This window comes from Kryptolebias marmoratus, linkage group LG10, assembly GCF_001649575.2.
Source record: "Kryptolebias marmoratus isolate JLee-2015 linkage group LG10, ASM164957v2, whole genome shotgun sequence".
Lineage (NCBI taxonomy): Eukaryota > Metazoa > Chordata > Actinopteri > Cyprinodontiformes > Rivulidae > Kryptolebias > Kryptolebias marmoratus.
This window is the reverse complement of record NC_051439.1, coordinates 21,331,547-21,350,114: the sequence shown is the minus strand read 5'-3', so window position 1 is coordinate 21,350,114 and position 18,568 is coordinate 21,331,547.

Below are 18,568 nucleotides of genomic sequence, written 5' to 3'. Positions count from 1 at the left end.
CCAACAAGAACTGCAAGTTTGAAGAACTCAAACACACTACATTCACGCAACTTTTCAGTGTGAGCAATAAATCGGTGGCAATCAGGCATTGCAGTAGATCATATATATATAAAGGAAATATTCTGACAATATATTTTAAAACCATAAATCTCAAGACACCATAGAAGTGCAAAGCAAATACACAAAAGTAAGTAAGAGGTATAGAAAATGCTTTTAAATGTAATGACTTCTCTCTTTATCATTTCTGCAGAATAATTTCATAACATTAAGAAGAGAGTCTTAATTTAGAATTAAACATCCTTAAAGCATAATATTTCTTAAAGAAAATGAACAAGAAAGTCAACATTCCTACAACATGACAACTCTCAACAATCTCACAAAATCTTTAAATATTTTTTAACAGAATCAGTTTTTCTGCTAAATTCTTTATTTGATTTCTGCCTTTTCCATAAAACATTTAGCATCACATTAATAACTTTTTAAGTGGCCTCAGACTTTTGCAGCTCATCGTGTGCAACCAGCAGAACAGTCTCACCTTTTGTTTGCTTTTCCACAAAACCTTCCAAGAGTTTTTTTTTTTTTTTTTTGGCATTTTAAGGCTTAGTTTAGTTTGCTGACTTAACTGAGCCTTCTGCTCTGCTAAAACCTTCAAAGAGCATCGTTGAGGTAAAGATCAGGAGCAGTCACCCTCCACAGACCTCCATCTGTTGCTGCCTGGTCTCCCTACACCTGCTCCCATCGGTGCAGCAACATCTGATGAACTCCGGAGACCAGAGAACAACAAAAAAATAAATAAATAAAAAAGTCAACATCACTAAACTTAAAGTTGCCTAAAGTTAGTTTCTGGGAGTCTGGCCAGCCTGCGGAGAGCAGCTAAGGTGACGGACATCATAGACGGACCCTTCATGGCTCCATATGGCAGGTTGGAAAGGGTCACGCGGTACTCCAGAAACGCTCGGTAATAACGAGCCGCTTGGTGCATGAGGTGTGCTGCAGCAAGAAGTCTGCAAGGAATTGGAGGGTGTTGATACAAAACAACGAAGAGTTCAATAAAATGCTGCAGAAGGTGCTTATTATCTTTAAACAGACAGTCTTTATTGAGTAAGTATAGTTTATTTTACATACAGTTGTCTAAGTGAACATCCTCCTGCTGAGTGCCAGTTTTAAGGCTTTAGATTACTTCAATCAGTAATATTTATTTATACTCCTAAAGGTTGGTAATAAAACTGCTGTTAAATGCTAAATGTTAACTGGTCTCTGTGTGTTTGGTCATCTCTGTGCAATGAATCAGACAAATAATATCCTGATAAAATGGTTTTATAATAAATGAATGAATATTATTCTGATAGCTCTTTTTGCATTTTAATTATTGGGTCTAGATTTGCTTTATATATGCATTTTCTCAACTTTCAACACAATATAGCATGTGTGGCACAAGAAATGAGCAGTACAATATATGCAAACATTTCACATCCAATAGTTATCAAACGCTGTACAAAATACCAAGAAATTTTCTTTTTTTGATAAATTCTATATGTGGTTTCTAACAGAGTTTTATCATTTATGATCACTTTTTCAGTTTCAACTTCATTTCATTTAGGTTACGTCAAAAATTGTCCCTAACACCACCAAACATAACTTTAGTTTTTCTTTCTTTTTTCATTCAGAGACAACTTTAAAGTTCAGACTACACAAACATAACATGACTTATATGACATAAGATATAAATAGGTTTAAAAGTCACACAAATATTACTTTTTCATGTATCAAAAAAGTTACTAAGTTTTGTCTTAGATGTTGGACGCATCAAAGATTAAAAAAAGTGGTTCTTGGAATTCCCCTGTTGGTTAAATTTTTAAACTTCCTTTAAAAAGAAAGTGTGAGAAAGGTGTTAATGGTTTTTTTGAAGTTTCAGCATCAGATCTACAGGAAGCAGCAGAGTTTAAATTACATGTTTAATGTGTGATAAATCTTTTTCTGTCTTTTTTATGCTTCAGGTTTTTTTAGATCTCCACTAAATGGTTAAATTTTTTAAGTCTTTGCACAAAATAAGTACTTTTCTGCCTTTTTTTGTTTTAAACAAATGTATTGAAATATTTCATTGGATGATTTAAACAGCTCTGGAGCTATAGATTACCTGCACCTGGACCTTCTGTGTACGGTTTCAGGTCTTTGCTTGTGAAATTTATGTAGTCCAATATCTCAGACTCACCCCAGCGTGCTTTAGGGTCTGAACAGCTTTTTACAGATTTGTTTTCTGACCCTGAAAGCAGGTAAGTCAAGCTACCCCAAATGTTTCCAAGCAGAGAAATAAAAAAGTGGAAGAAAGCTGAGAATGTGTACAGTTCATCCTCTAGATGTGCAGAGTTGTTCTGCAGTAAGAAACAGCAACAAAATGATATGAATAAAGAGTTTATTTTTGTAGATGGAAAAGCTTAACATGCATATTTACAGGCTTGTATATTTGTGTCAGATATCTATTAAAATACAGAATGTTCAATAATGCTCTTTATGCGGTTTTTGATCAGCTGATTGGTCAAAGTTGTTGACTTCAGAGAAGTATTTTAGGCAGACAGCAGGATTTTCTTCATGCTAAAGGGAACCTCTCAAATCTTCTCACTTTGCAGCTTTTGTGGCACCATTAGTGCCATCTGTTGCACTTTGGAGAACCATGAATTGGATGAATGAAAGAAAAAACTACACCAACACAGTTCAGTCTGATCGCTGCAAGTAGAAAGAGCTGTAAAATCACATACAATTCTGTAAAATGCAAAGTATTCATCTAAGATAGAACTGCCAAAAAAATCAAATTCCCACTAGGACTGGTAGTAAAAATGCTTGGTGACAACTAAAGTTCTGTTTAGAAGTAAACTGATAACATTAAAAATATGGTTTCTTTATTTCAAATGCCAGCAAAAAATAAAAACGTAAATATTTTAAAAAATAAATAAATAAATAAAGATTTTATGTTATACAGAAAAATCAAGGACTTGTTAAAAGAAAGTTGTCTTGTCCTGATGTAACAAAAGTACTCCAGATGCAGGTAAGGATAAGAAAATATGGTCACTATCTAAATGAAACTGACAACCCTGGAAAATAAAGATGGGGATCTGACAAAAGACATCTGAAAACCTGGTACTAAATGTACTGAGGGAAGGGTTACGCTGTTTGGAAAGCAAAACTTCATCTGTGGAGACCAGAAACACAACCCTAAAAGCAACATTAGCTAACACTTCTCCTGAAAATGGAAACAACCAACACCTGCCACATGACTGAGTTCACGGCATCTTTAAGGTAACACGGAAAGGGCAGTTGGCATCCTTACAATCCTTCGAATGTCACCCGTTCCAACAGATTGACAAAATAATATGCACTCTTGCTTTATGCTAGCAGATGGAAAGAGGAGAGGAAAAAAAAACATAAAGGAAAGGACGCAGGGCGCATTCGGGCTCCCCCTTCTTCTCTCTTTTTAATCAGTGGAGGAAGACTGACATGTCCAATCATAACAAAACATCAGCTGGTAAATGGGCCTTCGCAATCACTGTCAGCCAGCCTCCATTAGAGAGACCCCCTTTCCTGGACATCAATCAACGCTTTATGGACTGCTTCCTTCATTCATTATTTAATTACAGCACTTTCTTTATTTATTTAACAACTGAGGACTTTTTTATGCAGCTTAATCATTTCTTTGTTGGCAATCACATTTTTACTTTTTGTTTATCTTTTTTTTTTCTTCTTTCTTTTATCCTTTTCGGGGACAAACTTTGTTCTTCTGTTCCATCCTCAGTGAATAAAAGCCAAGAGAACAACAGTGCTGGTCCTGTCACTGCTAAACACAACTGCTGCTACCTCAAAGGAAATGAGTCAAAGCAGACTGTGACACATTTGATCACTTTTGGATGTGCTAAAAGTGAGAACCATTCTGCTCTCTAATTTTGGTGCATTCGCTGAACGCAGAAAGCAGCAACCCCAAAAGTGGCGAGGCTTCTGCAAAAATCATATGCAAAATATTGAAGTGTGGAAATTTGGAATTATTTCCTGAAATTAAGCACATTAGCCATGAAATTATTTGCTTTCATTTAAGAAACCATGCAATCCAATTTGTGGTGGCACGAGCACACTACATCTCTTTCCAATTTCCCACTGATCCTGTGGAACCGAACGTGCACAAAAGAAGCTGCGTGGGTCACCTAAGTATAGACATAAGAGAGATATCCCACTGAGAATCAGATTGGAATGAAGATTATGGAGGCTTTATCGAGATATTCATTCAAATCCCCCAGCTTCCAGTTAGCTTTTTTTCCCCTTTCTGGCTAAGACTTGAGTAAAGTTTTACAGAGGAACTAAAACTGTAGACGCAAAGTAGAATGCAACAGAAAAACAGACACTCGGGAAAAAAAAACTGTCAGAGACTTATTGGATATTTGTGTTTTTTATTTCATTTTGGGAAGCCTTTCTTTGTGATCCAGCAGCTCGTAGAACCTCCTCGAGCAGCAGTAACTCTTGGTAATTGCCTTCTGTATGGTCTTATCAGTCTCTTACAATTTTGTAAAGAAATTTGGGCCTAATATTCTTAACAAAATAGTTTCAGTTGATTGAGGTTTGCAGACATTAGTTTCTGCACATTTCAATCAGGCTGAGATCTGAACTCTGACTGGTTTGATTCTTTTTTTTCTTTGTGTTTGGGGGGGAATCATTGTCCTGTTGCATCCTAACCTGACATATTACTGCAAGGTGACCAGGTCCTGCAACTGCAAAACAAGCTCAAATCATTACCACTCCGCCACCGTGCTTGACAGTTGTTATGAGACGTTTGTGCTGATATGCTGGTTTGGGTTTTCTCCAAATGTGCTGCTGTTTCAGAAGTCTTGTGGTTTGTTCAGATGAAACTTGTGCACCATGTTCCTTTTAGGAAGAAGAGGCCTTCTCCTGCAACCCTTCCAAACAAGCCATACCTTTTCTAGTCTTGAACTTTAAACTTTAATTTGCTAACAAAAGCCTGTAGAGTCTGAGATGACGCTCTTGGGTTTTTTTGTAATTTTTCAAAACAATGCATTAAATGACCTTAGGGTGAATTTGCTGGGACATCTACTGCTGGGAATATTAGCAGCTCTTTTGAATGTTTTCTCTTTATGAATAATCTTTCTCTCTGCAGAATAATGAACCAAAAAATAGTTTGGAAATAAACTTTAACCCTTACCAGATGGATGGTCAGCAACAATTGCTTTTTGTAAAATCATTGCTGATGTCTTTCCTTTTTGGCATACCTGAATGCTCCACAGCTGCAAACTGGCAAAAAGTCCTGCTTTTAACAAGATTTTCTAATAATTCAAAGAGTCTACTTACTTTTCACCATGACTGTAACCGTTAAATAAGAAGTCTACAGTGCTGCTTTTGATGATTCTGTTGGGTTCAGCGAAACAGGATGGAGGAGGATTTTTCTCTCAGTCCGTCGCTGCTTTTTGTTAAAACTGTGTCACTGTAGATCAGCAGGATATTGTTGTGGGTTTGGTCAAAACACACGTTTTTTTTCTCACAGGTGGCAGTTCTGAAACTTGTCTGTGCACCGGAGCAAGCATCATCTGCAGTGCACGGTCCTGTTACAGCGCTCCCAGAAGGTAGCTGTTACGAAACACGAAAAAATAAACATAACATGCGTCTGTTGTGGGTGCATTTTGATGCATCTCACAAATCAGCAACAGTGACTACAAGTGATTTTATTCTAATTTGCAGTTACATAGTCATGACTTACGGTATATTTTATTGAAGTATGCACACTCATTTGGTAAACTTTTATTCAAAATCTACATAAACAGAACATTTTGCATTATATTATACTGAGACAATATGTCAAAAAATTTACTCAATTTAGATATTTTTAGTTCAAGATAGGAAGCCTAAATTAATCGTGTTGTTAAAAGCTGTGAGATTTCATTGGAATTATACAGTCAGGTAACAGTTTAAGTAAAAAATAGCAGAAGAACTGGCTAAAAGTCAGAGCCACGCTGCAGGTGCCAGTGATAAACCGTTAGTACAGGTGCTCCTCTGGAAACTTGTTGGCATGAGTTGTGGTTTGTCAACACGAAAGGTTTGATTTCAAATGAATAAAAAGACTAAATGAGTGCATGCATCCAGTCTACCAGCAGAACACATGCAGATATGGGTTGATAAGCCGCATCCTGTGTCTGAGTGAAAGCTCCGAGTGCGAGCTTTTATGTGCATGCTTTGGGCTCCGGGGCCGTGAGTTACTCACCGCGTGTGAGCACAGAAGCACCTTCACAAATCCTGAACCACACGAAGTGGAACCATTGAGTCTGAACGGTGGGAAACCAGTGGTTGTCCAGGTAATGAGATATTCTAATGGTATGAAAACTCTACACTTCTTTTTCTCCACCTGGACTGACAGAGATTGGTCATATTTACAAAAAGTGACAAAAAAACAGCCCATTCTTCTTGTTTGTAAGCTGATGCAGAGTGACCTGGGTTTACATTTCTTCATAACAGAACATCACCTCCTGATTGAAACAAAGCAGTGTACAGAAAAACAACAGAGTTGAGCATTGGCCCAAATCTTTGATTTAACACCATCATTTTCTGGCTGCAACAATTTGTCCTCTGCCTGTTCTTTATTTTTCTTCCATTTTTCTTAAAATACAGCTCTGGAAATACATCTCTACATATCCGGCAGTCATTTCATCCCATTGTTTGTTGAATTCCAACACAACCGCACCGCATTCTACCTAATGAGGTCCTGATTAGGTGATCACCTGAACCAAATCTTATTTAACGAGAAAAAGTTTCAAAAACCACTGCCGTCGTCATCAGAATCAGCTGGATGGCAAAAATCAGTCACGCAGAAGTAATTGGAATAAAATAAATAAATAAAATAGCTGTTAAAGAGTTGAAAAGAAATGTTTTGACTTTACTGGCAGAGGGATACAGTAAGCCAGCTGGGAATCACTTCAGTAGGAGTAAGGTTTTCAGTGGGGTTCAGGTGTGGATGAAGGACCGTCAGATCAAGATCCTGTCATGACCAACCCACTCTCCAGATCTGAAAAACATTGAAAACCTTTGGAATGTGATGAAGAGGAAGATGAGCACCTAGAAGGGAAAAAGTTCCCCAACAGCAAAATTAAAAGTCTGGTGGAGAGCACACCAAGACGCATAAAACCTGGGATTAAAATCAGGGTCTCATTATCTGAGATCTGCAAACACTGCACCTTTTCTGTTTTTCTGACCATTTGTCATGTTCTGCAAATAAATATTCTAAATGGCAAATAAAAAAATTGAAACAAATGTGTTCAATAGATGATAGAATAAAACAAAAATGGCCATTTTACACAAACAGAAACTTATAAAACATATCAAAGAGGACAAAACAAACACTTTTGCAATGGTCTCCTGATTTACTCCTTGTTAGGATTTTATTTTTTTAGTTTCTTTTGTGTTGGGTTCATTGTTTCGTGTTTCTGTAGTTCTGTTTTATAGTTTTTTTTCTCCTTGTGCCCTTTGTGTTTTTGTCATCATTCACCTTTCCTCTGCTCAGTACCTGTCAGCCTGCCTCAACCACCCACACCTGTCCCTCGTTTCTAATCAGTCACCTGTGTCCACTTACAAATCACCCCCAGCCTTTAAAACCAGTTCATCTCCTTTGCTTCCGCATTGGTTCATTCATTCTTAAGTGCTGTCAGGCTTTCCTTGTGTCTCACTCCCTGTGTTCATTATAGTCTAGATTTTCTTGTCAGCCTTTTTTCTTATTTTAAATACATTAGTTTTTATTTTGGAGCTTTCTCTCAGTTTGCATCTTGAGTCCAAACCATCCACCAAACTCAACACTTTCGAGTTGTATTTCTGTTTCACACGGAGTCACTTCTGGACCTGATTCTAATACACAATTTTATAAGAACACAAAACCAGACTAAGGCTTTGAATATTAAAGATTTAGACATTTTTCAACATTCATTTGCAGCTTAGTTTTCTTGTGCCGAGTAGACATTGGTGGCCTTTCATGTTCTTTCATGTCTTTCTGCAATAGAAATGGTTGTAGCTCTACCTTTTTTGATTTTTTTTTTCAGCTGTACTTTGGTTTTTACACAGAGATGTAGAGAGCATGTTTGTTTAAAAAAAAAAACCCACAGAGGAGATTCAGGACTCTCTAGCTTTGTTTTCATACAGCGTGCAAGTCGGCTGTTTGCACAGGTTGTGTATCAGGTTGTCTGCAGTTGTAGAACTTGTCTGAGTGTTTGACCACACAACACCCAGCTTACTGCTGAGTGGAACTGCAGTCCTGAGGCATTTCATCTTTGAAATATATAATTTTGATTGTATTTAAAATGTGCAAATAAGCAGAACCTGACAAAGTGAGTGCAAAGAAACCTTTGCTGTAAAACTTTGTCTTCATAAGGGAACCATGGAAATCATCAAAAAGGAAAGACACCAAATGTATAAATTATTTTCTAGAATGAGAAAAATAAGTTCTTCTTTGAAAATGTTTAAACATTTTTCTTGCAAGTTGTTGTATTTTCAATTATTTTACAGCTTTTGTTTTATTTTCCTGGAATATCTGATTCTTGTCTCCTGAACTTTACTGAAATGCAGAAAAACAAACACTTAAGTCACCATTTTGTTAAGAAACACATCTTTAACACGTCCCTGCACCCCCACTGTCTGGCATTCCCCCAAATTTAGTAACCCCCCCACCCTCTCCTCCATATGCCTTAATGATGACCTGCTTGGCCTCTTTTGGCTGCATAAAAAGGGATAATTGGCTATCATTGTCCTTCCCCAGCGCTGCGGCATCAGTGGCAGCAAAACGCTGGTGTCCAGATGCCCGACCTGGTTCTTAGGGCCTTAATTAGAATGAACCTGAGGACCAGGAAAAGGCCAATTAGACCCCCATCCCCCATAACACACACAACACAGAGACATGCATGCAGTAAATAGACTGGTACACAACCTTCACTTCTTTTCTCCTTTTTGTTTCTTCAGATACTTTTCCTGATTTCCCTAAATGCAGTTAAAGGAGCTCAGTGTGGGGGATCTAAGTTAGGCTTTTTGGCTTCATTTTTATGTTTCAGGGAATGCAAACATGTCAGTGTATTTACAAAAAAACAGACAGAAATATAAAATGATTTCAACTTTTGTTATGGATTAGACTGTGTAACATTCACAAATGGTTCCTTCATGTGATTCCACTCTGACAAACACGAAGCAGTCAGTGTCAGTCAGTACTGCACCTCTTGTTTTACTTTGTGGAGTCAGATTACGTGCATGCCAACATGATCAGATTGTTTCTTCTGGGACTGCATCCATGAAATATCATGTGTGCACAGACAGGAAAAACCTGATGGAATCATTTCCTCCACCAAGAAGGTTATGTTTTGTGTAGTGTTTGTCCGTCCGTCTGTTAGCAAGATTACTGAAAATCTAACAAACAGATTTTGATGCAATTTTCAGGAAATGCTGGATCCTTCAATTTCTGAATGACCCTATGGCCTTGGCGGAGGTTTGCACTTTCCGAGTGCTTCCAGTTTATTAAATGCATTTAAAAAAATAAAGAAAAACATGTATCATCATCTACTGTCAAGTGGGATACAAATGTTCTTTTCTTATTTTAGATTTACGTTGAGTTTTCATTGAAATGCTTCTGCACGCCATAAAAAAGGACTTTTTAGCATGATAACCAAGCACTCGTACATGTGTCTCCATTATTCATGAGAGCGATTTGGATAATGCTGCCTCTGACTATTAGTCCCCTTATGGTGTGTTAACATGTATTAAGAGTGATTTGATGAGATGTGGATTCATAGGGAATGGGGCTGTCAATTACCACTGGAGTTAATAGGGTTGAGTGAGCAAATGGTGCGAGCAAATTTCATGCAGTTCACACTCATGCAACATTAATGTGGATCTTTAGGAACAAGACTTTTAAATCCCTGCATGTCCGCACAATGCACATCTGAGAAAAAGCTGCTACTAATCAATTATGAGGAGAGTGAAAAGAGACGGCGCTGCGGTTTGCTAACCTGCATTTGCTTCGGAGAAGTTTGAGCTCCTCAAATGGTAAATGGCTCCACAGAATAAATCACAGCACAATTTTATGTTGACACACAGATAATACTATTAATAAATTACTCATTCAAGTGAGCAGTGTTACTTATAACTATTTGAGTCATTTATTTCTTTATTTGACACACTTATAATTACAACTTTGGTAAATTTGCATTCAAAACCTATATTTTTGTCTGTCTTTGTTTCATCCCATCATTATTTCCAAATCCATCAACAGTTCAGATTTGGCACAGACCCTTTAAAATCTTTGTAAGTTTTATATTTTGCCAAGCTTCTCTTCCTTTCTTCAGTTAGGAGGGCTTCAGGAGGGTTAAAACTAAAAACAAAAAAAAACGTATTGTGCAACCTTAAGCCTCGAACTACAGGAATATGAAAAACACACAAGGGTTGTGTTGAAAGCATGAGCTTACACTGTTTATTGTCAGACTGATGAATAAAGTATGTATAACAAACCAGCAAGTCTTATTTTGGAGGAAGAAGAGAATGGTGGCACATTTGTATTGTACTTTTTTTTTAAATTAAAACATTCTTAAACACAAGCCATGTTAACAGGGTTTGTTCATAGATTTATAGAAAGTGTTTTTTATTTTATTTTCATAAACATCAATAGTGTCAACCTTCTGCTTGGTGACTGACCCCTCTGACCTCTAATCCCACACTGCAAAAAATAAAACAAATAAAATGTGTGAGTTTCTTTACAGTGTTTTTGGTTAGTTCTCCAAGGTAGACAATGGTTTTCTTGTCCTATTATTTATTTTTTACACATTTTTCTTTCAGTATTTGTTTGGTGGCATAAAGACATGTTCTTGATGAACTTGATTTTTATCTGGAAGCAGAAGCAGAAGACCAATTTGAATTTGATTTTTTTTTTTTTTTTTAATGAATGAATATATATGGTTTCACTGGTATAATCCCTTTAAGCATCAGTGCAATGTCTTATTTTGATCCTCTGTCTATTCATTGTTGACCTTCCAATGGTCTTTTTCAGCACAAGAACAGGTTTTGTTACAGAATGAATGTTGTTTCCTGCTGGTTTCTTGAACTTGACAGTGAGCTCATGGGACTCAAATGACTTCCAGAGTCACCAGAGTCCAATCTAATTAGTTGCTGAATATCAGGTCCGTATGTGCCGAAGTGTGTTAGGGACGTGTTTGGCACCTTGTTGATATAACACCACAAAGAATAACGACCAGTGAGCTCTGGTACATCTCATTTTAGAGCAACTCCTGTAGAGAAATGTTTTTTTCATAAAGAGGTCAGAGGTCAGCTCCAGCCCTGTTTGGGTTCCCCCACTGTGTTCTTCTTCATGGGTTGCCTTCTTCAAGGAACTCATAGTAAGTCTTTGTCCACCTGACCTTTTCCAGATCCCCTGATCTTTGTTGCTTTGTCCTTATCATCTTATCACAACTGACTGAAAAGATACAAAAATGACACATGATAATGTAAACCTCATAAAATAAACTGCAGTTGTACAGTATGCACAAAAAACATTTTAATAATTTAAGAAAAATCTTCAAAAATGGCTCACAGTTAACTTATGCTGCTATGAAAAACAAACCCAAATAAGCTTCCCATTTTAGAAGCTTAACCTGGGAATAGTATGATGTGTTTTATCCAGTAATGATGAGTAACTAACAGGTGTTTCTTTTAAACAAAACTGCAGTAAGGAAGTAGTTCAACGAACCTGTGAAAATCTGTAACTGAGCTCCGTCAGGGTGCTCACAGCTGACCCTGTTAACAAGCTCAACAATTGGCCAAGAGGGGGTCTTTTCATCTTTACTGTCCTTTCTGAGACTCCACTGAAAGGACAGTTGTTCGAAGCTCCGACGCTATCAAGTTAATCTTTTGCCAGATGAACATGATGCTTATCTCAATAATGACCATCAAAGTTTTATTTTAATGCTGAGATCGGCACTGGCAGTCGTACCCTGGGGAAGGACTTCTTAGAGATGCTGCAGCTAGATGTTATCCAGTGTGGCAGTTATCAGATCTGCAGCGGAGAAAAAGAAGCTTCCCAAACTGGGTTTACTGAAGCAGATGGTGAAGAGAAACAATCCTGCTGCCCAGGACGGTGAGAACGACGTCGTTCTCTGCTGAATGAGCATTCTGATAAAACATTTTCTTCTGGGGCGGTTATAGATTTTACAAAAATCACATCTCCACCATTGCATGTCTAAACAGTGGCTTTAACCAAAGGTCTTCACCGCCACCAGTCCCTGCGCCTTCATTATACACGTTTTACTCAAACAATATGTCATCAGAGATTTGGAGCCCTGATCCAACCAGTTTGCACTGGAAGGAAACCATATTCCATCACACTGTATCAGATAATCTTATAAAAACAGTGGAAGAGCCCAGACGCCCACGGCAAAAACAATTTCAGCAGCTGCAGCAAAGGCCCTTCTGTCAGTGAGGAGTCCCAAATTAACAAATTAAACTGTGAAGTCCTTTTGTTAAAGTTTCAGAAGGGAGAAATGTGCTGGCTTGTTTTCCTGGAAGAAGTTAAAATTATTACCTAATTGTTATTTTTTTTAAATATGAAAACATTTAATCCCACAATGAACAGTTCACAATATTTTATTATATTCACCACAAGCTTTTGCTTCTTTTTTAAATTTTACTAAAAGTTATGACCTAATTCTCTTAGGTTTGCAAAGTTCCATCTGAGCAAACCATAAGACTTGTGGAACAATGTCCTTTGGACAAACGAGACCAGAAAGAAGATGTTTATTCCAAATGAACAGCAGCACAAACATCTCATAGCAACTGTCAAGCACGATGGTGGAGGGAGATGATCTGGGCTTGGTTTGCAGCCACATGACCTCGGCATCTTGTAGTGATTGAGTCAATAATGAACTTCTTTGTATACAAAAAGCATGTTGGAGTCAAATGTGAGGCCATCTGTACAACAGCTGAAGCTTGGACCAAAATGGGTCACAATGCAACAAACACAGCAGCTAATCTACAACAGAATGGCTAAAAAAAGAAATGAATCAAGGTGTTACAATGAGAATCCGGACCTCAACGTAATTAGAAATCTGTGGTGGGACCTTCAAAGAGCTCTTGCAGAGCAACATGAAACAGTCACAAAATTAAAATCATCTACACATCATCTAAGTAACTAACTTGGTTTTACTCGTGCAGTGTAAACACGACGAAACATAATCTCAATAATGGCAGTGCTACACTACAAAACCGGATTTTTTTAAAAAGCAAATTATTTATTAACTCAGCAAATGAAGGGCGATACCTGACACACTCAGGAAGCGGATGCATACAGTACGTCAGATGAAATCTTTTAAAGGTAGTTGCAAAAGAGAAGAATAGAAACGAAATGAACAGGAACAGAATGAAAAGGAAAAAAAAAGATGAGTATAGGAGGAGGCCTATTTATCAGTCTAATTATGAGAGACAGATCAGAGGCCCCAGTGCATAGCAGGATGGTCTGAGTCAGGGAAAAGCCTCCAGCCGGTCACACTGAATATTAATAGAAAAATGAGAGAAGGGGGGAAGCATTTTATTAGAGAGACTAATGGTGGATGTGGGTAAACCTCTTTTCCAATATCTGGGTTGCTCTGACCTCTCTCATCTCTGTGGCCTCTTTTGAATAGAGCAGCTCTCAGATAAGCTGGACCACAGCAGGGCGACCTTCTCAGATTTCAATATGAGACACCAGATCTTAACCCTGCCTACACCAGAGAGAAGAATATGAGGCCAAACTGGGAGCCGGACAGAGTTTGAATAATAATTCCTGCTCTAACACAGATCTGAAGCACCCTTTGAAATTTAAAATAATACAGCCGTATGCAGAATTGTTGGTTTTCTCTGCATGGAACTCATCTTTATTCTAACTCAAGTCGCCATCATACCTCTAAGCATATTTTTGAGTTGCAAAAGTAGGAAAAAAAATACACACAACTGGAATAATAATACACTGAAGGGTTTTTGACAGTTAATAAATTTTATTTGGACTTCAGTTATTACAAATCCAAATCAGAATGTGAAAAATCAAGATTAAAATGTCTTTATTTTATGAATTATTAAATGAATGCTGAAAAAACTTAAGATCTTTCATGCTTTTCATTTGTTCAGCTGTTTCCAAACTTGAATTTTCCTCCCAATTTTGAGGGTAATTTCTGTTGAGAAATAAGAAAATATATAATTAAAATCGGTTAGTAAATTGATAATGGGTAACTGTAACCAATACTTAGTCTAAAAGCAGCTTCCTTGACAGTCTGAGTCTTTGAGGAGCAAAATATGTTCTCAGTAAATATAATAATATCACTTTTTAATGCAGGGTTGTGGGGAAGCTTGTGTCCATCTCTGACAGTCTTTGGGTGAGAGGCAGGGTACAGCCTGGACTGACTGTGTGAGAACATCATTTAAGTGATTAAAAACAATGTTCCTCAAAAACAGATTGGAAGGGATTTGCAGATTTCACCCTCTACAGAGCAGAATGTCATGAAAGCATTCAAGAAATCTACAGGAATCCAGCAGGTAAAGAACGGGGAGCAAGTCTAAACCGGACAATCTCCATCTGCAATCCCTCAGAAGGATCTCCATCAAGAACTGATAGAACCGTGTGGACAAGAAGTTACTTTGTGGAACCTTTGACTGACATGTGCTGCCTTCAGGACCACATCTTTCTCTGGGATGCCCTCATCTTCACCATGGTGATGTAAAACCACATTCTGCTTCCATTCCAAAGCAGATGGCTACTGGACCGGCCTGCAGTTCTGACCTGTCCCCAAGAGAAAATGTAGCAGCATTAGGTACCAAAAATATTTCCAGAATGAACCATTTAACTGTTGAAGATCTTAAGACTCTTTGAAAGAAGAATGGGTCAAAAGAACATCTGAAACCCTTCAAAAATCAGAATGTCTTTAAGTGTTCAGAGAGTAAGACTTTACTGGAAGAATTTGTGTATTTTTTTCCACATATATTATTCACATTTTTTTTTTAAACTGCAAAAACAACCTTTTTTATATTACTACATAATGTCATTACAAGAATTATTATGATTACTTTTATTGAAAATGGCTCATTTGAGAATCCTCGTTTTGTTTAGTTTAAATGTAGCTGTAGCACTCAAAAAGAGAACTGAGTTAAAAAAATTCCCATCTGATAAGATGTTCAGCGTGTACGAATACCACAAAGCATTTGCCAAAATGCCATTTTTCTTTTAATCTATACATTTGTGTTGTAACCCACTAAAACTGATCAGAAGTGAAGATTTCCTAAATGTCACCTTATGTTTGAGTGAAGATTAAGACAGAGAGTGGAGGTAAATGTGTTACCTGTTTTCATCCGGTCTTTGGTTCAGGTCAGTCTGTTAGTTGTCTATAATCAACACAGCGCTAAACACTGATCCCAGTTTTCCAAAATACTAATGAGACTTTTAGAATTTGTTGGCATTAAAAGAAGAAAATTAATTTAGTGGTGATAGATGTTACCAGGTGATGCTGACAGGGTCAGCGTCTGTTTCTAAAGATAGCAGGAAGATGCTTGTTGGTTTATTTTTTTGAATGAATGCCGTGTTACTCAGTTGAAGGTTTCAAACGGTAAGAAATGGAGCAGGAGGTGCCATAAAGCTGGATTTCTAATGTTCTCTCTTCATGTCTCCCATCAACCAAGTGATCCTGTCATGTACCTCCAACTCTGAGGCCCCTTCTGCATAATTGGTGCCGTTTTTCCACAAATACATCCCAGATTCCAAACAGAGCAACGGAGGGATTGAAATGCAATATTTTAATTGAGGACATTTACTGGGGGCATCTGCATTTTCATCAATAAAAGTCGTGGCATGCACCTTGTTGCGTTTCTCCCTCTCTGACTGACCTCAATTTGTGGACTTCATACTGAGGTGGACAGATTTCTGCCCTTGTAGTCCAGGAGGTAATTACCAATGCCATCCGCTCTTCCTTGGGGAAGGAAGATGTGACGCCTCGGCCAGCGTTCCTATTTGGAGTTGGGTCAGTTATTTCCTGTGGAATCGGGCAGCATTAACCTCCTGGATGCAGATCTATTTTGATGCAAATTAGCAACTAATTAGAAGGTGCTCATCATCTTCCAGAGAAACTGCAGATGAAAAACAGATCAACAAATTACAGTGAGGGACAAAAGAGTCACAATGGAGTGGGTACAGTTTAAGGTTTAAATCTAATTTTAGACATTTTCAACCTGGTGTCTATATCCTCAAGTCTACAAAAGTTGGGACATTGTGTAAAATGTGAATTAAAATTGAATGCAATGTTTTATTCAGAGTCTTTGATGAGATTATGAACTGTAGAAGTTGTTTGTTTGTAAATGTTTTCACTGTTACAGCCCATAAGTAACTTTTAGAATGGCGCCTAACCTTAAAAGTGAACAGACGTACAGTATAACTACGTCTCACACAAGAAAACTGTTATCGTACTTGTCATTCCTTCTGAAATCCATATACCTTCGAAACACTCATCATATTTAAGAGCCTCATTATGCTCGGTCGTGGTGACACCCTGCAGGCCAATCAGTAACAGGATACATCTTCTAAGTCGAGTGTCTCCAGATCGGACTGCTGGTGTAACATTTCTGGCCTCGGGTTTGAAATTTTGACCTTTTAACTCAGACACCTCCTGCCAGGCCAATCAGTGGAATGTGTGAGACGTCGGAGCGCGGCGGCAAAATATACCATCAGCTCTTGTTTTCTTCTAAAACTAAGCAGCAGCCTGGGATCATTTGTCTTAAAAACGTTGACATTTAATCAGAGCGCCCTCGTTGGGTCAATGAGTAGTTTTATGTTAGCTCACAGCTTTTTCTGGAATGCTAATTATTTTTTTATCATTACTTGAAAGAAAACTAACAAAGTTTGTAAAATGTCTGAATGTCTAAATCACTTTTAGTACTGAACCAAGTGGTGATTTAAAAAAGGGGTAAAGAAATAAAAAGATATTCCAATCATAATAATCTATGCACTTTATGTCCATTAACAGAAACGTAGAACCATTATGATAAAAAGCACAAAATTCAGAGTAATTTGTGTTCATGAGACTTTTCTTTCTCCATACTTGTGTGGAAAAAAGAGAATAAATTCCTCCTGTAGCGAGAAGAAAGAAGTGGTCTGAATGCATTTGACTCTGTTGGTTATTGCAAACTATGATACCAAGACGACATGACAAAGAAAGAAAAATGTAGAATAAAAGGAGTGATGCAGCTGAACTGTAACCTAAAAAGACTCGTAAACATCATCTCCTCTCTGTTCCTCAGCTTCCTCCTTTGCTCTCTGTTATCTGATGAGTCTCGCTCAGCCTGTCATGGCTGACTGATTGAGGCAGCCAATCGCCACCGCCAACACCCCTCCGTCCCCCGCCTCCTCCTCTACCTGATGTAAATAACCTCCTTGCTGGTTCAAGGTGGGACGTCATTCCAGCTCCATTAGTTTATTTTATTACCACGGAATAGATGGATTTGAAGAGGGGGGATGCTGGGAGAAATGTGGGGGTGCAGGGGCAGCTGCATGCAGGGGAAAGAGAGGCATGGGGTTGCCTCCGAGTCTTACACCGAGACTGAGGCAGGCAGGATGGAGATGGGTGGAAGAGATTAGGACAGACAGAGGAAGAGTGAGTAAGAAATAATGCAGAATGATAGAAAGAAGCAATCTACAGGAGACAGATGGGCCTGAAAAAACAAAAAGGACAGAGACAGCTGATGTGTGTTTGTGTGCTCCCTACACCTGAACTTTATCCAAACAACACAAATCCATTTGTCCCTTTTTAAAAATACAGATAAAATACAATTCATATTGTGATAATGTAACCTTGGACCGAGCATTCTTACTTCAAGGTCGATTTACAAGCTTTTTTCCTCTGATAAAATGTTACTGTGTTTATGAGTGTTCATGTTACACAGAGTTCATCTTTAGTGTGACTCGTTTCCTCTGTCCATCTACTGATTGTCTCATTTGTGAATGTCCTCCTCTTCTCAACAAGTTCTCAGTGGAGGCTGGTATTTGTTTGGGTTTACAAGTAGAAGTTTCAGGTAAGCTCAGGTTAACAACAGAGATCCTGCAAAGTCGGATCAGTTTTTCTGTCTGTGTTTGTATAAATTGGATAGACTTGCTGCAGAATGGTTGTGAATAAATGTGACTGAAAACCAAACTTTTGGGAGTAAGCAATCAATATATATGTACTTTTTTTACAGTAACGGGTGGTTTTAGGTACAGATGTTCTAAATTGAAGTACTTTTTGACAGTTTGGACTGTATCATCAAACTGATGTTGCAAAACTTGGTGCAGTAGAAGCTGGAAATCACTCATTCAACACATACTCTAAGTGTTAACAAATTCTACAATGTCATCTTTCAAGATAAGATTATTTAAGTGTAAACATTCATTCAAGGAATGGTAGGCCTGTTAGATTGTTTGACCTAATTATTAAATATTTCCCAACTCCTGTCCATGTGTCGAATCTACAGAAAAAGGCCAATTAAAGCAAATTTGTAATAAATCTGACCACAGAGT